This window comes from Ornithorhynchus anatinus, chromosome 14, assembly GCF_004115215.2.
Source record: "Ornithorhynchus anatinus isolate Pmale09 chromosome 14, mOrnAna1.pri.v4, whole genome shotgun sequence".
Taxonomy (NCBI): Eukaryota; Metazoa; Chordata; class Mammalia; order Monotremata; family Ornithorhynchidae; genus Ornithorhynchus; species Ornithorhynchus anatinus.
In genome coordinates this window covers 32,267,077-32,287,592 of record NC_041741.1, presented here as the reverse complement: position 1 = coordinate 32,287,592, position 20,516 = coordinate 32,267,077, and the positions used below count along the sequence as shown (strand labels likewise).

Genomic DNA, 20,516 nt, shown 5'->3' with positions numbered 1-20,516 from the left:
TCTGACTCCCGTGTTCTCTTGCCACTAGAGACAAGATCTTCTCCACATTCATTCAATCGTATTTGAGCGCTTACTGTGTGCAGAGCACTGTACTAAGTGCTTGCATTAGCTTGCTTTGGACAGGGAATGTGGCCATTAATTCTGTTGCATTGTACTCTCCCAAGCGCTTAGTATGGTTCACTGCACAAAATAGGAGCTCAGTAGATACCACTGATTAGGTCAGAGGAAAAACCAGGGCTTCAGACCTACCACTTCTCTATAATACCACTGTGGGCAGGGAACAACATCCACCAACTCTGTTATATTGTACTCTCCCAAGTGTGTATCATTGATTGATTAGATGTCAGTTAAATTTACTCATTTTGTTATACTTTGGAAACCACCACCATCCATGCAGTAAGCAGAATACTATTTTAGAAAGCTCAGCTTTGTGGCCAAAAGTGTTTTTTTGGGGGGAAAAGAAACCAAACTTGTGAAAATAGCTGTATTTGCTGACACAGAAGAGAAACGGAGAGGCCTAGTAGATAGAGCATGAGCCTGGGAGTCAGAAGGACCTGGGTTCTAACCCTAGACTCACTACTTATCAAGTAATGGTATTTACTGAGCACTTAACTATTTGCAGACCACTGTTTTAAGCACTTGGGAGAGTACAAGGGAATTAGTAGACAGTCCCTGTCCATAATTTCCTTACACTTATCTGCCGTGTGTCCTTGGGCAAGTCATTTAATGTCTCTGTGCCTCAGTTACCTCTTCTGTAAAATGGAGATTAAGAGCCCCATGTAGGACATGTATCCTTTCCAACCTAACTGTATGTACCTCAGTGCTTACTGTAAATGACTGGCACATAGTAAATGCTTAAAAAAATAAATAAATAAATAAATAAGTTCCAGCACTTAATTCTTATTCATTATACGCTCTTCATATCTAACATCTTCCTGGTTCTCAGTCAATAGCTTTGTGTGCATCTAATATTAAACATCAGTGGAAAAATTCACCAGTGTTCACAAAAACCAAGTTGTAGCATTGCAAGAACTCCAAGCCCTGCACATAACTGCAAGCATGTTAAAAATAACTGCTGAAATCAAAAGCCATCGCTGAGAAGGCTGCTGTACTATATAATTATATTTAACAGGTTTTAAGAGCTCTTTTCTTCTAAATTCTGTGCTGAGTGAAAGCCAGAGGTCTATCTTGAAAATTAAAGAAAAAAGATATCTTTTCCAATTACCTTGACATCACCTATCAAGAAATCAGAGTACTATATAATTGTCTGTAGATGATGCTACTGACATAAAAAGGTATACACACATTCACTTAGGATTTTGTAGTCTTTTATTTCCCTTGTGATGGCATAAATTAAAAGGAACCCAGTACTTTAACACCCATGATGACCATATATTAACTAGACAGGGATTTTGAAGATTATTTTTTTCTGAAAAAATTAATAAAAATTCCTCCCCATCTCAACTACCAATCACCAACATTTTTGATCCCTAAAGCTCCAATTTTTCCCAGGAATTCTCACACCAATAAGCTTATCTGCCTGATTGACATTATCTTTCAGGTTCTCACTCCTCCCAGCTCTCTTCCCTACCCTGGCTGAAAAAAAAATCAAGGGACTTTCCTCTCAAAGTTGTACAGTAAGAACAGCTGGCAGAAAGCTAAGTGAGAAAGACAGCACTTCCAGCACCTCAGGAGAGCAAGTGTCAATCAAAGAGACTGCTGAACCAATCAAAAAACCTGCTTGGAGGAAGAAGGCATTCAGCCTGACAAAACACCACCTCTCAATTTTCGCTTTTCCTATGCTGAATTTCAAATAGATATTACGATTACCATTATTACCATTGACAGGTGAAATCAATGTCACATGCAACAATTGTGAAATGACTTCAGATGCTAATATTTTAAACGATAGATATGGAGGAAATAAGATTGCAGCCCCCCCTCCTCATCTTCAGCTCAGAGTTAATTCTTTCAACCCAGATGCTTTGTTTACAGTTTAGAAGATGTTACAGCTCACGCCACTACAAACTCCTCATGTGCTTGCAATTCTTTATTCCAGCCAGGACATTCCAGTTCTCAAAAGGCTCGATCACACGTTGCACATGTTGTTTTGCATTTATGAGAAAGTCCGTGTGCACTTGTGTACGTATTTCCCCTTAAGAGCTGCATTCCCCAATGATTTACTTTCCCCATAAATCATCAGTGTAATGTAGGTTCTCTAATATACTTGGCCTTAATTATATGGAAATTTGACAGGTTTTTTGGATGGAAATATCTGGGGTTTCTAAATCCAAATGTTTTAGCCCTTATTTATGAATAATAATTACTTTTTCCTCTTTCTGTAATACTATTCTTCAGAATTGTTTTAATATCCCCATAGGAGACTTTGGGGAAAGGAAAAATATCCTTCCCTTGTTGGATTATTAATTATACGAAGACTGTGTGAATGTAGTAATAGTATTTATTAAACACTTTGTGCAGAGCACTAAGTGCTGGGAAAGAGTGCACAAGTGGGAATTAGAAATGCACCCTGTCCTTGAGGGGGCTCACAGTCTATGAACACAGGTGGTGAAGAGGACTAGAGACAGATTGGGAGCAATGAAAAACAACACTAAAATAGCATAAGAAACCAGGACAAATAGACAATGCACACAAAAGAAATTAGAAAAAATTGGTAGGGTGCTTTGGCTAACAGGGCAGAACTGCAGGCTCCTCGCAGTTCAGAGTCCAAGGCAAACCTGAAGCCACTCCAGCCACTATTAATAATGATGGCATTTGTTAAGTGCTTACTATGTTCCAGGCACTGTACCAAGCACTGGGGTAGATACAAGCAAAGAGAGTTGGACTCAACCCTGTTCCACATGGGGCTCGACGTCTCAATCCCCATTTTACAGATGAGGAAACTGTGGCACGAAGAAGTGAAGCGACTTGGCCGAGGTCGCAGAGCAGACCAGGGGCAGGATTAGAGCCCATGACCTTCCGCCTCCCAGGCCCGAACTCTAACCACTAAACCGTGCTACTGGGTTAATCCCGGCTTCACCACTTGTCTGCTGTCTGATCTTAGGCAAGTCACTTCTCTGGGCCTCAGTTACCTCGTCTGTAAAATGGGGGATTGAAACTGTTAGCCCCAAGTGGGACAGGGACTGTCCAACCCCATTTGGTTGTATCCACCCCTGTGCTTAGTACAGTGTCTGGCACACAATACGCCCTTAACAAATATCATCATTATTATTATTTACTGTGGCCACTAGCTTCCCAATATTTTATGGAAACCGCCTGCGGCAGGTGCTGTTTTCTTTCCCGGTGGGATAGTGGAAAGCAGGATGAAATGGATGGTTTACTGGATGGTGCAGAAGGGAACTAGGGAGCTAAATGAGAAAGACAGCACGTCCAGCACCTCAGGAGAGCAACTGTCAAATAATAATAATGTTGGTATTTAAACGCTTCCTATGTGCAGAGCACTGTTCTAAGCGCTGGGGCAGATACAGGGTCATCAGTTTGTCCCACGTGAGGCTCACAGATAATCCCGATTTTACAGATGAGGTAAAGGAGGCACAGAGAAGTGAAGTGACTTGCCCACAGTCCCACAGCTGACAAGTGGCAGAGCCGGGAGTCGAACCCATGACCTCTGATTCCGAAGCCCACGCTCTTGTCACTGAGCCATGCTGCTTCTCAAAGAGACTGCTGAACCAATCAAAAAGTATGCTTCCCTAGAACAGGCTGGGCCCAGAATGACAGGGAGGGAAGGCAGTTTGCTGAGAGAGAGAGAGAGGGGGGACGAGAGAGAGGGGGGACGAGAGAGAGGGGGGACGAGAGAGAGGGGGGACGAGAGAGAGGGGGGACGAGAGAGAGGGGGGACGAGAGAGAGGGGGGACGAGAGAGAGGGGGGACGAGAGAGAGGGGGGACGAGAGAGAGGGGGGACGAGAGAGAGGGGGGACGAGAGAGAGGGGGGACGAGAGAGAGGGGGGACGAGAGAGAGGGGGGACAGTAAGGCAAGGCTGCAGCGTGGCTCAGTGGAAAGGGGCCGGGCTTGGGAGTCAGAGGTCACGGGTTCAAATCCCAGCTCTGCCACTTGACAGCTGTGTGACCGTGGGCCAGTCACTTCACTTCTCTGGGCCTCAGTTCCCTCCTCTGTAAAATGGGAAATAAAACTGTGAGCCTCACGTGGGACAACCTGATCATCCTGTATCTACCCCAGCGCTTAGAACAGTGTTCTGCACATAGGAAGCGCTTAACAAATCCCAACATTATTACAAATAACGGAAGCTTCACCCAGCTTCAGAAAGACTCTACAGCAGTTTTATCCCAGGACCTGGGGTGCAGAGAGCGTGCTAGGAGCAAGGCCCTGGGCAGTAAGGAAGAAAGGCAGTTCACTCAGCCGTGCCTGGGAGGAGCTGGGAAAGCGAGAAGCAGAGGGGCATAGTGGATAGAGCAGGGGCCTGGGAGTCAGAAGGACTGACCCTGCCACTTGTCTGCTGTGTGACCTTGGACAAGTCACTTGACCTCTCTGGGCTTCAGTTCCTTCATCTGCACAATGGGGATTAACCCCATGAGCCCCATATGGGTCATGGACTGTGTCTGACCTGATGAGTGTGCATCTACCCCAGCGCTTTGCACACTGCCTGGCACATGATAAGCACTTAAATACCATGAGAAAACGTACAGGAAGGTATGAAGTTGCAGTTATCATATTTATGTTTGTATACAAGCAGGCACATATAGAAAGTTTGGGGCACTTTTGGAGGCAGAAAAGGAAATATGATGTCGATTGAGATGTCAAAGAATAGCATGCTAATATTTTTGATACAAAAGGTGAAAAAAAATGAAGTGATATAAAGGCAGCCAAAATCAATGTCCTCCATTTCAAGCTTCATAGGTAAAGAGCATCACTTCTAAAATACTACTTAAAATGGGCAGAGAATTTGAAAATAGCAAGTCGCAATTATCTTGGGTTACGAGAGTTTAAAACAAAGTTAGCTAATTAATCTCAAGCATTAGTTGGCAAATTGCCACACGATAGGACTCGTGTGGATTGGAAGCTACTGATGTTCACAGTGACAGCTCTAAGTGCTTCTCTAAATTTTGAAAATAGCTAGACAAAAGTGAAATTTAGGTTCTGAGCCCAAATATACAGCATTAAGGTGATAAAATATAATTTTCCATGGTGTTTTTCAACCAAGTGACATTCTCATTCTGAGAATCCTTGGTTGAAATCCCGATGCCTGGTTTAAAATGCAATTAATTCAAGTCACTTCGGAGTAATTGATCTTATAGACAGGCCTAACTAGAACATTCTAAATAGCCTTTTTCAATATCTAATTCAGAAAAGATTGCCCTGCTTTTCAAAGGAATGGGTTGCAGAAAATTTTTTATGTATGTGTTTTCTCTTGCTTAAATATTTGCAATTGTACTATAGCTACTTGGGCTTTTACAATGTGGAATCATCGTTGGGTCCTTCCCCGAGGCTAATTGTCATTATTTCATCAGAGGGGAAAAGTAAATCAATTTTTTCTGCTAAACACCACTTCTTCCTCAGTATCACCCAAAGGCTAACTGATTACTTTGGAATAAATAGATCAAGCCAGACTGGACACTTTTGCAACTGATTCTATTGGCCAAATGAAAAACTGAGAAATAAAAGGAGGTAAGGGAAAATGTCCACAAATTACAGAGGAAGATGGATCATTGGAAATTTGACATAACTAAATCAAATGTAAAGACTGGTTACATTTTTTTAAATGTAGGTCGAAACCTTTTACCTAAGAAAGCTATGTCAATATTGACAATAGCTAGCATATCCTGTTAGTGGAGTCCCAGAAAAATTATAGTTAGAAGTGGGGTGGGAGTCGTCGTCAGTGTCCCACAAAGTTCCCGAAGGGTATATTCATTGTACTTAATGCTATTTGAGTGCTTACTGGGTGCTGAACACTGTGCTAAGCACTTTCTAGACTACAATGCAGTTAGAAGATCCTATCCTAGTCTTCAAGGAATTTCCAAGGGAAGTACCAGAGGATAAGAAGTGCTGAAGTCGAGGAGTGGGATAAATACTTATGTGCTTAAGGAGGTAGGACTAAATTCAAGGGAGGGGCAGTAGGGATGGAAAATAGGGTCAAGGAGAGGGGGATGAGAGCTTAGTCAGGGAAGAGATTGGAGGAGATATTTCAGTAACACTTTGAAGACTAAAAGAGTGGTGGTCTGTTGTATGTAGTTGGGGAAGAAGTAAAGGAGTGAAAAAAAAGAGGTCAACATCAGGTGAGGTGAGAGCAAGAGCCAGTGAGTTGGATGGTATTTGACAAACAAAGTTGTGGTACTCTGTAGCCTTAGAGGACTTTGCCAACACACTTCTGAGGTGTGTGTGTGTGTGTGTGTGTGTGTGTGCTTGGTGTGAGGGATAGGGCGGGGGGAAGGGGAGAAAGACAGAGAGAAAAGTTTACCCAGCAGCTTTCTGAAGCTACTAGATGGGAAGTGATAGAAGGGAGACGACCTTGAAGAGAGGGAAAATTATTTAGCTTGGAAGGAGGAAGGAGGAAAAGCCTAGTAATTGCAAAGCAGTTTGATAACAGAGATAAAAGAACACATTGTCAAGCAACCAATTGGCAACCACCTAAAAGTCAAAGATACTAGTTTAATTAAGAAAGCCCACCCGGCTAAGAGCTAATTGTGCTAGAGGAACTGAATGGATAGACTGATAGGGGATGTGGAAAAGAAAGAAGCAATAGATGCAATCTACCTAGACTTGAATAAGCCTTTTGATTCCATTCCACAAAACATTATTGATCTGGGAAAGGTATGGCCTTCAGTGAGTGCCTGATGCAAAAGAAAGCATGCACATGTCAGTGCCAAACTGACGGGGTAGATATACTATGTGGTGATTGCTAATAAAAATGGTCTGAGGTACTAGATGGATTTGAAAGCAGGGTCTTCAGATTTGCAGACGACACTGGAGAGGAGTTGATCATACCATGGAAGATGGTACCAACCCGACTCAAGCAGCATGGCCTAATGGCTAGAACACAGACCTGGATTCCAATCTAAGTTCCACCACTTGTCTGCTGTGTGACCTTGACCAAGTCACTTCTCTGCGCCTCAACTACCTCATCTATAAAATGGGGATTAAAACTGTGAGCCCATTTGGGACATAAGCTGTGTCCAAACTGATGATCTTGTATCTACTCTATCTACTCTACTTGTATCTACTTGTATCTACTCTATTGAGAAGCAGCGTGGCTCAGTGGAAAGAGCCCGGGCTTGGGAGTCAGAGGTCATGGGTTTGAATCCCAGCTCTTCCAATTGTCAGCTGTGTGACCTTGGGCAAGTCACTTCACTTCTCTGGGCCTCGGTTACCTCATCTGTAAAATGGGGATTAACTGGGAGCCTCACGTGGGACAACCTGAATACCCTGTATCTACCCCAGCGCTTAGAACAGTGTTCTGCACATAGGAACATGGACTGTGTTCAATCTGATTATCTTGTATCTATCCCAGTGCTTAGTACAGTGCTTGGCATATAGGAAGCACTTAGGTACGAGTTAAAACGGCAGAACACCCAAGCAATTGCTGCATAGATTACTGAAAAAAATACACGTACAAGCCCAGAAAGCTGGAAACAATATGGTAATGCAGTTTCATACAAGGCAACGTAACTGCGGATACCGAGAGACCATTACAACAGCCAAACCAACTTGGGACTGAATGAGAAAGGAAATTACTCTGAGTAAAAGCTTTGTGAAGTGCAATACGAAAGCAAACAGAAGAATTGAACACATTGATAAGCGCTCAGTGTCACCATCTTCAAAAACAAAGAACGGTCATGTTACATCACTGTGCATCAGGCAACACATTAAGGTAGCAAGAGAGAGAGTAGAAATCATGAAAATAATGTTAAATGCTATTTTCTTTGAAGATGAAGGCCATAAATTGAAAGAGAAACTTCCTTGATGCGCAGTTTACAATGTGAGTGGCGAGTCTAGATGAAAATAATGAGAAATTCTTAACCAATGGATATGTTTCTGGTCAAAACTTGCTGAAAATGATTGTGGGAAGTGATTCAGCATGGTTTCCATACTGCATCGCTTGACTGAGGGAGGTGGATATTTAGGATTTATTTTTTTTTTATTAAGGCTGTGGCTAACCCCACATCGAGCAAGTAGCAGAAAGAGTAACAAGATAATCATGAGAGTGTTTTAAATGAAAACACTGTTTGGGTCTTTAGATATTTGCATGTTTTACCCAAATCAAGAGTTAAGGTAAATCCCAGAAATTCTAAATGACTATTTTGGGCTGACTTCCTCAGGGTTTTCTTCTATTAGATTTTTTTCTCCTAGATGCTTAAAAAAGAAATTCTAAAGATTTAAGTAGCTTACCAAGTGACTCAGAATTAGATTATTCTTGACACACATAATTACCATGTTAACCATTGCAATTTACTGTAAAAATCAGACAAACATGCCCACGTCCTCCTTCAGGCTGAGAACTCCCTCGTCCTTCATATCGGACAATCTACCGCTCCCCATCTTCAAAATCCTCCTAAAACCACATCTTCAAGAGACCTTCCCTAACTAAACCCTCATTTCCCCTGTCTTCCTGTCAACTACTTGGCATATTGTTATACTCTTTTCCTTATATGTTATTTATTTTAATGCCTGTTTACCCCTATAGAATGCAATTTTCTTGAGGGAAGGGATCACACCTAACTTTATTATACTGTACTTTTCCACGTGCTCAGTATAGTGCTTTGCACACAGTAAGCACTCAAAATGCTTGATTGACTTTGCATCTTCAAAGAATCTTTTTATTAACCCATGCTTTGGCAGAAACAGTGCTTTTAGGTGTTTTAGCTTTTGGTTTCTCTTAGCTGCACCACCAACGTTTAAATAAACTACTCCTTCTTGTCTTTGAACATGCAGGTCTCTTCTGGAAAGCAGTGAAGCCTAGTGGAAAGACCATGAATCTGAAATCAGAGTACCTGGGTTCAAATCCTGACTCTACCACTTGTCTCCTGGTTGACCTGGGGAAAGTCACTTAAATCCTCTGCACCTCAGTTTCCTCATCTGCAAAATGTGGATTAAATGCTTTTTTCCCCCACTCTCAGACTGTGAGCCTTATCTGGGACAGGGACTATGTCTGAACTGATTATCTTGTATATATTCCAGTAGTTAGTACAGTGTCTGGCAGAAAAATGGACAACAGGACCCCCCCCCCCCCCCGTCCCCCAAACAACTGTTCCATGATTTCATTCATTCGTATTTGAGCGCTTACTGTGTGCAGGGCACTGAACTAAGTGCTTCTAGAAGAGTTGGACAGAAGTGAAGCTCTAAAAGACACAATGATGCTGATGTTGAAATGAGGCCAAAAAGAAAAGATGAGCAGCAAAACATAGGTCAGCCCCTTGGCTGGCCGTCAGAAGTGGGGTTGATCTAGAACAAATGGCTTTGAGAAGATTATGATACAAAGAGAAAAGTAGCACGGTCTAGTGGAAAGAGCTCGAGTCTAGGAGTCATAAGGACCTGCATTTTAATCCCAGTTCTGACTCCTGTCTGCTGCATCAACCTGGTCAATTTACTTCACTTCTCTGGGCCTCAATTACCTCAGCTGTAAAATGGGGATGGAGACTGTGAACCCCAAGTGGGACAGAGACCATGTGCTACCTGATTAGCTTATATCTGTCCCGGTATTTAGAAGAGTGCCTGCCACATACTAAGAACTCAATACCATATACATATAAACATATTTAAAATGTTTTAATAATTTTTCATAATCAATGCACTTGGGTAAAAAGGAGCAATCTTCACATGCCCAACATGGAGATTATCAGTCATTAATTGGCATGCTTAGACAGAACCCCACACAGTGACACAGTGATAAAGTCTTAGCATCAATAGCCTGATCTGCATCTGATATACGAAAATTGAGAAACAAAGCATACAAATTAAAAATAAAAGTACCACAACCTTTCTCTGAACGAGCAACATTTATAAAGACAGTGAGTAATTTCAATTTACATCTAATCAGTGATATTCATGGAGCACTGTGTACAAAGCATTCACTATACTAAGCGCTTGGAGAGTTCAACAGGGTTGGTAGACTTGTTCCTTGCCCACAATGAGCTTACATCTAGAGAAGAAGCATAGTGTCTAGAGCGGGAAAATATTAATACTGTTATATTTAGAGACTCTGAGCAAATGCTCTGATTGAATGCTGATACAAAATGCTCAAATACAAACCTTGCTATTCGCAGAATGAAGCATTAGTAGGCTGAGATGTAAAAAAATTAATGGATAGTCAGATATACAGCAAATAATTTGCAAAATATACTAGGTCATAATTTAGGTTTTTTCAGACAGGAAAATAGATGCAATGATTATGCTGATGCAGTATAATGATTATAGTCAAATCAGGAAATGCAAAAATTAGGGTTCCCCTGGTAACCTTCTGTAATGTGCAGGCACCAACAGAGCCCATCTTAATGTTTTCACCCGCAATCAGGACTCTGAATGCTTCTGTAATGCAATTATTTTGCACTTTATTTCCTTTCTGTTTATTTTTCACTCACTTATTTCACATTTCAGGCAGTACTCTGGACACATCTCTAGGCTCTTCTTTCTGCCTCTTGATTTGACCACAATATAAATAATGGAAAATAAGACAAAAGAAAGTGAGGAGGAATACAAAGAAAATTCCTTCTGGTGGGGCTTAAAATACAGGTAAGGTAGATACACAGTGACTAGGCAAATGGGTTTGGAAAAAAAAAAGACAGGGGGTCACTTTTACAAACTTAAGTTATGGAATAGTATTTTTTTTTTTTAACTAAAAAGACTGAATTGAGAGCTGCGAACTGGAGAGGTAACTGAACAAAATCAGAGTTGTGAAGTGAAAGGATGGAAAAACTAACAATTCCAAAATATGTTGGAATTCTGCTGCTTTCAAGTTACTTCTAACTTAAACATCAGTTTTGAAGTATTGCTACAAATGAGTAAAAGAAACACTGGGCTAATCATTTCCTGAGTGTTTTTTCTGTGTGCTTACAGTCTTGAGGGGAAAACAGGCATTAATATAAATTACAGATATGTATGTGTGCTGTGGGGCCGAGGGAGGGGTGGAATAAAGGATGCATATCCAAGTATGAGAATGGGTGAAGAGGAAGTGTGGGCTTAATTGGGTAAGACCTCTTGCAGATATGCATTTAATAAGGCTCTGAGGGTGGAGAGAATGATAAATGGAAATTCTAAAAACATTACCCTAGTAATGTTCATTTTTAAGTCCAGATAAGGCAAATTCCACCATTCTTGCTTCAGATGGTTTTGAAGGTCCGCAATGAACAAGTTTTACGGTACATTCAGTTGTCAGACTTCTTGTACTTATAGGAGAAGTACAACCATCCTAGTTTGAAAATTGTTATGCAATTATCTACAGTTCGATTCCAAAGAGAGGACCCTTTTCCTTTGAAAGGGCAATGGATATCACACCCTATTGGCTAACTTTTAAAAAATACTTCAGCCAGTTTCCAGCTTTCATACAAGCATCTTTTAACATACCTTTTCTGTGAAAGTCAATGATATGGAGTTGTCATTTTGGAATTTTCCAAACAGGAAAAAAAAGTTTTTCCATTAAGATGTGGAGTTGATCAGGACAACTTAATTGTTGTGCTTTCAAGGCTTAATTAGAAGTGTCATGGAAATCAAGTCGAAGACAAAATTTGCCTTTTTTTTTGGCAAATAGATTACAGTGTCAAGAGACTAAATTTATACGCACAGTGAGGAATCAACCTGCTGTCCAGATGATGATTAAAAAAATTACGGTTTTTGTTAAACGCTTATGTGCCAGGTATACAGTGGTCTTTCCAGCCAGCAGGATTAGGATGGAATGAGTATCAAAATGCTTAAAGGTTGCTTAAGTGCAGTGTTCAAGCAAGAGTCTAACCCAAAGAAAAATGTGTTTAATAATTTGCCAGGCCAACATACAGAATCTTGACACTTCATTCATGAGTAGCAGATCAACACAGTTTCAACCTGTAGACAACAGACAGGTTTATCGCCAGCCTGGCTTCATCTTATCAAGTGGGGAGAATAGAAAGGACAGTAACTCAGCAGAAGTTTTGGGTACGACAGAGATGCTACGCTCATGAGCAGTGTGGCTGCCATAAGGGGTGGTCAAGAAGGTATAGGAGCTGCAGGGTAAGATAGCAATCACCTGGGGCCAGGTGGTGTTCAATTTGCCAAATAAAATTTACTACCCTTAAAACATGAGCTCCTTAGTCAGTAGTCAAATTTTCCACTCGTAAGGCCAAGGACAGAAGCTAGACATTCTAATTTAATATGGAGAGAAAAAAATTGAAGGGGAGGAAGAGGGTTATGTCTAGCAGTTGTACATGCTATCTTTGACTTAAGAACATGTACTCAGGTGTAAATCTCTGGAATTTAGTTTCACAAAGGCTGAGTGGGAGATCAGAGGAAGGAGCAAAAGAGAAAAAGAAATGGAAGGCAGGAGGCAGCGAGAGCGTGCGTACATGTACCACAAAGCACTCTTCCTTTGTATTTTAGAAATTCTGCCAGACTCCCTTTCTGATTGATTATTTTCAGATCCTATTAACTACAACGATCTTGTGGGTCCCAATGCCCACAAAATAAAAGGCTAATGGAATAGTTTGGAGGAGGAGTGCTTTACAGGCCTGGAAGTCAGAGGACCTGGGTTCTAATCCTGGCTCTGTGATATGTCTGCTGTAAATGACCTTGGTCAAGTCACTTGATTGTTCCTCGGTTCCCTTATTTGCAAATTGGGGATTCAATACCTGTTCTCCCTCTAACAGACTGTGAGCCCCATGTGGGATCTGATTACCTTATATCTACCCCAGCAAATAGTAGAGTGCTTGGCATATAGTAAGCACTTAAATATTACTATTCCTCTAATCCTATTGATCATAGTTCCACCCCCCACCCCCCCTACCATATGGGCCTGAATAATATTTTCATAGCCAAACTCCAATAACACTTCCCTTAATATCATTTTTTCAAATCTCCATTGTCTTACACAAGATGAATAAAAAGTAGATATTGAAGTGGCTTTCAAAAAAAAAAAAAATCAACCCTAGCAAAGTGAAAGTCCATATTTTAGCGATTATGAGATTCCCTATAAGATATACCAAGCTCTCTGAGACTCAGCATATCTGCGTAGCCCAAATCCTCTAACAACTCAGAATCCACTTACCTGGTTTCTGTAAGAAATACAAGCTTTTTAGATTCAGAATCACAAATATGCTACTATATCATTACATTTTCACAGCTGTTCCAAAGCTAAGTTGGTCTAAATTTCCATATGGGTTCCTTTCCCCTCCGCCTCAGAATCAACTTTGAGTGTTAACAGGGTGCAGAGACTTGGACTAAGCGCTTAGGAAAGTACACTAACAGAGTTGGTAGACATATTCCCTGACCACAAGGAGCTCACAGTCTATGGCCTGCCTTCATCTGTCTTGTCGACACCTCAAGTTTAACAAGTCCAAAACAGAATTTCTTGACTTTCCACCCAAATCCTGTCTTTCCCATCACGATCTCCTTGTCTCACAAGCCTGTAGCCTCGACATCTCTCCTTCAACCTGTCTAATCAGATTGTACCATATCCCATCAGTTCTTCCCTAACGACATCTCCAGAGTCTACCCCCTCCCTCCTCATCTAGACCACGCTCCCATGAACCAACCTCCTTGCTGATCTGGAGCCTCTCCCATCCCTACTTCACTCTACCACCTCACTCAAGATCCTCCAGTAGTTGCCCATCCACTCCGCATCAACCAGAAATGTTTGGCTGTTGGATTTAAGGCATTCAGTAAGCTCTCTCCCTTACCTTGCTGATCTCCTACTAAAACCCACCCCCCACACATCGCTCCTCCGGTACAAACCTGCTCAATGAAACCTCACTTGTCTGTCTTGCTACTGACCCCATGCGTTTTCTTCCCCCTTGCCTGGAACTCCCCTTTCGTATATGTCAGACCACATTTATTGAGCACTTTCTGTGTGCAGAGAATTGTACTAAATACTTAGGAGAACACAAAAAGAGAGTTGGTTGGCGTGTTCTTGGCTGCTTACAGTAACAGAATGTGTAAATCAGTTGAGTTTAAAAGCGTTCTCTTATTAAGTACCACCAAGTTGTTGCCCACATCTTACAAAGAATTTAGCAGCTGCCATTCATCACTCTATTTCTAAAAATCCTTTGGTGTCCAACAACATAATTGGATTTCCAATTATACCTCACATATTGGACTTGATGTTGATATTTCCTATGAATATGTGGATGATAACTATTCTATTTGAAAAAATGATTCAATAATTTTCCATCCAAAAATTTCATCCAAGTTGAGAGCTCTGGAGTCTGAATAATTTTTCACTCCTTACTGAGTAATTTTTCACTTGCTCCTGCCTCACTATTCCCAGCCAAAAAGGAGTTTCTGTCAAATCAATCAGTTGTCCCTATTAAGCACTTACTGTGTGCGGGGCATAGTATAAAGCTACTGGGAGAATGCAATACAATCGGTAAAGATTAGTGAAGCAGCATGGCAGAATGGATAGAGCATGGGCCTGGGAAGCAGAAGGTCATGGGTTCCAATCCCAGCTCCGCCACTTGTCTGCTGTGTGACTGTGGGCAAGTCACCACTTCTCTGTGCCTCGTTTTACAGATGAAAATGGGGACAACATGTGAGCCCCACATGGGACAGGGACTGTGTCCAACTCGATCTGCTTGTATCCATCCCAGTGCTTAGCACATAGTAAGTGCTTAAATATCATCACTATTGTTATTATCACTGCCCAGAAGGGAGGAGGGAAAAGGGAACCCAGGAACTCTTTGTTCATCCCTCCCTTCATCCCTTTGAGGCCTGCCAATCATCCTGTCATTCCCTGCTCTGGTTCTTTCCATCCCTTGCCCTGGAGATCCGAGTGATTTCTCCAGGCAAAGCTCAGTGGGGTGGAAAGGACTTTGGCTCTGGGCCATGCTCATTTTAATGATAGTGGCTGGGGAATGTGGTTCTCAGGCTTGGTAGCCAAATGGAGAATTGCCAATCCCCACATCCATCAGGGGATCCAAGATCTTTATCCTATTGAATGAAAAGGCCTTGGGTTGAGAAGTTCAAATATGATTAAAGGGGAAAAAAAGCCATTAACCACCTCAACTTTCCTTCAGTTACTTTTACATTTCTGATAATTCTTGGCTGTGCTTTGTTAAAATGATTGTTTGGCTGAGACCAAAACCTTTGGATAAATTTCCTGGAACACTGAATGGCACATTCCATTTTTGCCTCCAATCCACCTGGGCAGAATTTCCAGTTGTCACTGAAGTATCGTTAGATGTTATTGTCCTAGTCCTATCTGAAAGACTTTTCCAGAGACCCTGTTAGCACATTAGCACATCTGATTGACAAAGAACATTGAAGGCTTTCCTACACCCTTCTTCCTATAAAACAGCTAGTGTGAGGTGGGGTTTTTTTCCCCTTTTTAAAGCACCTACTATATGCTAGGCACTGTACGAAGCAGGGGTAGATACAAGATCATTAAGGTTGAATAGAGTCCATGTCCCACATGGGACTCAATCTTAATCCCTATTTTACAGATATGGTAAATGAGGCACAGAGAAGTTAAGTGTCTTGCCAAGGTCACACAACAGACAAGGGAGAAGCAGTGGGGCATGACTGGTAAATCGCAGGCCTGGGGAATCAGAAGGACCTGGGTTCTAAACCCAGCTTTGCCGCCTGTCTGCTGTGTGACCTTGGGCAAATCATTTCACTTCTGTTACCCTCATCTGTGAAATGGGGATTCAGACTGTGATCCCCATGTGGGACATGGACTGCATCCAATCTGATTAGCTAGTATCCACCCCTACGCTTAGTACAGTGCCTGGCACAGAGTAAGTGCTTAAATAATATAGTAATTATTATTCAAATGGTGGAACCAGGATTAAAACTCAAGTCTTTCTGACTCCTAGGCCTATGCTCTAGCCACTAGAAAACTGCTTCTCTTGAGTTCCCTCAAATCAGACCATGAAGTCTAGGAAGATACCATGACAATAATAATAGTGATGCTTGTTAAGCACTTATGTGCTAGGCACGGTACTAAGCACTGGCTTGAAGGTGGGGGGGGGGGGGGAGGGACTCTTTTTCTCCCAGTCCATTCATTTAGAAAACAACAGGCAAACAGAGGAGGTTAGAAGCACTTATAACATCTGCATGTCCTGATACAGGTGTTCCTGCTCTTTCTACTGATGCAGAGTCAAGATAGCACTAAAGTGGGGCTTTTTCCTCTTAACAAAACCAGACTTTGCCAATGGCTTGTCTCCTTCCTATGTCGCATGACGCAGAGGCCAAATACATATAGTAAATTCTCGCAACTCCTCACCAAAAGACCAAAAACAACTGAGCACAACGGGAACAGTTAAATACATCTTTTGACAAAACTCCTGGCTATCCAAGCTCAAACTAAAACTTTTCAGCTGCTTCTTGATAGTTTGGAAACTATACTATTCACAACCTGGTTAATAGTTGAAAACGTTTGCCAACATTATGCCAGAGAATGATGTGGATTCTGTAGAAACTGTTGTTTGCCACCTGAGGAAATTTTGGCCATTAATAATAATTATGGTTACTTGCCAAGTGTTTATTATGTGCCAAGCATTGTAAAAATTACTGGGTTAGATACAAAATAATCAAGTTGGACACTGTTTCTGTCTCACAGGGCTCATAGTTTAAGTAGGAAGGAATACAAGATTTAATTTCCTTTTTACAGATGAGGAAACTGAAGGCTTGAAAAGTTAAGTGACTTGCCCAAGGTCACACAGCAGGCAAGGGGCATAGGTAGGATTAGAACTCAGGCCCTCTGACTCCCAGGCTCTTTCCATTAGGCAACACTGTTACCCATTATCTTGACACCACTAGTCCTGGGACACTGATTTTTGTTGTACATTTCCTCCAGGAATTTGTTTTATCAGCACACATCAAGGAAAGTTATCTGACTTAATAGAAAGCAAGTTTCAGGCACCAGGAAATACAGACCCATGACAAGAAATAAGTATTCCCAGCCTCAATAAAACCAATGCTTCACACTCAACAAAAATTATGGATTCATCACTTATGGTCAAGTAACAGACAGGAAACGTGGATTTTTTGGTGCCATGAATGGAGGTAAAGATTCAATTAATGGTTTTTTGTTTGTTTTTTGTTTTTACTGTTTGCAGAGCTCTGTACATAGTATTTGGGAAAGTACAACTGTGTTCATAGACAGTCTCTGCTCACCAGGAGCTTACAGTCAAATATTTTCTGGCTCTATATTTATTCCTACTTCTAATACTGAAATTCTCTGTTAGCAGAGCATTTCAAGGCAATTTTATTTTTAAAAAATTATATGAATTAGATGCCACTGAAGAATGACCAAACATTTCCAATTACCTTTCCATTATGTAGTAATGGGAAGGAATGTTTCCCAGTAACTCCAGTCCTCCTCATTATATAAACTGCATTCCCTGGAAAAATAGCAGTCATTTCTACCATAACCTTTGGCAGAGGATCAGTGGATGATTTTGATGGGTCTTGGGCCATAGAAATCAGAGTGTTGCCCTATGACTCCTTAGGATAGTACTAGCCTGGAGACAGCTGAGAAGAGACAGAAGCCCCTGAGGCTGTGGAGTTCTGGGGAAATCCTCAGTCTACCCAAGAGATAGTCACATTTCTTAAGCTGTAAGGCTCAAAACTTAGAAATGTGCTCCTGCTCAAGGCCTAGTCCCAAGCCAATTTGTTCTTTCAAATTTTTACAGGGTAATTTGCTACAGAACAGATCTTCGTTCTTCAAGAACCAGTATCATTCAGTTAATTTCAAGCACAACCTATATGTAAGGAGCCTTGGAATAACAATACATTTTATCTGGCTGACTAATGATCCACAGTCCATAGAAGTTGGAGGGAAGAGGGAGGAAAGAGGGAAGGAGCTCATTATCTAAGAATTTACAAAAAATGCCCTACCTCTAAATCTGCTTCAGAATTCATTCAATGGATGTTTGAAATATGAATCCTCAATCTTCTCTCATTTAATTCCATCTTAAGAATGCACCCTCACCTGTTGTCAGGATGTTCAGAGGTTTAAACTAAACCAGATCAGTAAAGAAAGTTATTTTAAGTGGGATTTACCTAGGCATTGGTTGGAAAGTAAAATTGGGTTACAGATTTGTACGTTTTTAATACTTCCCTGCAAGCCCACCAAATCTTGGCTTCAGTAGTGTTTAATGAACTCCGTTCAACCTTTTGTGAACTGGAGGTACTGGCCATGATCTATTTCTTCTATTGCAGGTGGGAGAAAGTCTCCCCCCTGCACTCTTGTGAGCCTTGACCGTTAAACAAGGTAAGCATTTCTGCAAGGACTAAAACTACAACCCAGCTGCAGTTAGTTTACAACAGGGAGAAGCAAACTCAGTCTCTAGTCTGAGTCATGCTCCCTTCCAGAGCTGGGCAGGGAAAACATACAGAATTTAAGCAGGCCCAAAACCTCAACAATTTGTTTTCCATTTCACTTGCAGTGTAAAGGGTCACAAACTTGGGAAAGTCTATGAGGGAGGGGGTCCCCTCCTGGTACCAAAGGAAGAATGCGGCTACAAAGGAACTATTTTATTAAATTCTCAGGAAATACAATCACATCCTATCGGGAATTCCCTAACTCTGAAAATGGATATTAACAAAGACTCACGTGACCTAGGCACATAACCCCACCGTCTCCTTTGCCTCCCCCACCACACACTCTCACGTCAGAACTCCACAAGCCCCGCTACAATAAGTATTAAGATATAAAAGCAAACATAGGTCCCTTCTGGACAGAGCAACAACAAAGTTGGGATAATAAGAACTTACTATTTGTCCAACACAGTTGTGAACAGTGACCTTAGACAAGGTAAGTCACAGTCCCTGTTCCGCTAGGGGTTCATCATCTAAAGGGGAAGGAGAACAGGCCTTTAATCCCCCTACAAAAGAGGGAGGAACTAAGGTACCTATGACTGACCCAAGGTCACACAACAGGTAAATTACAGAGCAGGGAATAGAACAAAGGGCCTTCTGAATCCTGGCCTCGAGTTTTATCCACTAGGACAAACTGCTTCTATTCAGGGTCTTTATGTTCTATGCTCATAAATCAGAACCAAGTTAAGCCATTCTAAGTTTAGAAGGATCAGAGACAGGTATATGTCAGAACCTATAAAGACCAGATTCCATTAAGAAAGCTGAATACGGTCCAGTGGCTATAATAGAGTTATATCCACCAACAGGATTTAATTCCATATACAGCTACAAGAAACTAACACAGAGTACTGAAGGAGGAGGTGCCCCAGATAATTACCTACAGCCCCTGAAGGAATTTAGAATTAACAACCTACCCACCTAGAAACCAGTCTCACTCCACAGGCCTTGTGGACTGAGGCCTGAGCTGCTTGAGAGATTCCTGAAAACCTGAGATTAAATGGAAATTATTCACTAATGCCGCTTATAAATACAGTTAACTCAAGCAAACCTTCTCCTTTTCCACAGAGGTAGCTTAGAGAAAGAGAAATAACTTACCACATGAAATGAAATAAGCCTGAAATTTCTCAGGACAGGGATCAAAACTTCCCAGTTCCCACGAAAACACACCCTTTCTTTCGTTCCAAAACTTGGCTCCACCCCTACTGAAGGTGACATCCTATTGGCCCTAAAGCCATGGCCTCCCCAGCTGATTCCAAACACTTAAATTTACAGGGAAACAGAGAAGGCCTATACCGATTAGTTGGCCACCTGTGAGCAGTTACCAATAAGCCCTTAATAAACATCATGATTACTACTATTTTAAGTTTATCCGATTGTTGTGTATCATGATTCGGGGTCATTTTAGTGATCATCAATACTACAGCAAAAGCTTAAAGTAAATTTCTTCCCTGGCTCTTCTGTGGGTTTTTTTTTTTTGCTGGTTGCATGGTATTTTCTGATGTCTCATAGGTAGCCAGACAAATTAAAACATGTGAAATGATAATTTTATAAGGCAAATTGAATCCAAGCAGAAAAGTAGGTTAGATTAGCAACAGGAAATAACACTGCAAATTCCCATCAGTACAACTGAATCATAGGACTCAGCGACTACGGTTTGTATTATTGTCAATAAAGGCAAACTCATTCATTTAGTAGAAAATTGTAGGTGAATCATATATCAGTAGTAAAATCTATTTCAGCGTTGGGTGCTTAGCTAAATGCTACCTAGAATGAAAGGAAAGGGTATATAAATTCATGAAACCTCTTTATAGGTTTTGCACTGAACACATAGGTACTTAATAAATGCCAAATAATAAACTGACTACAAAACATATCACCTTTCAGGAGCAAGCACATCAGAGTTCATGCCCTTAAAATATGAAACCAAAATGAATGCAGCAAAAGTATTGAGCATAATCTCAGTCCAAGACAACAAAATTAAATTTGAAAAATAATCATTGGCATCCACCTTGATTAATCCATAGATGTTAGCTTCACTGATGA

The 20,516-nt window shown here is 41.3% G+C and overlaps 1 long non-coding RNA gene across 3 annotated transcripts in view; it reads right to left on the bottom strand.

Annotated features, from left to right (window-relative positions):
* Nucleotides 1-19,665, bottom strand: part of LOC114816729 — a 264,412-nt gene extending 244,747 nt beyond the window's left edge. For all 3 annotated transcript variants that reach the window (XR_003764539.2, XR_003764540.2, XR_003764541.2), the window contains exon 1: nucleotides 19,569-19,665. This is a non-coding gene — a long non-coding RNA (uncharacterized LOC114816729). The remainder of the gene's footprint in view (nucleotides 1-19,568) is intronic.
* Nucleotides 19,666-20,516: the final 851 nt, after the last annotated feature.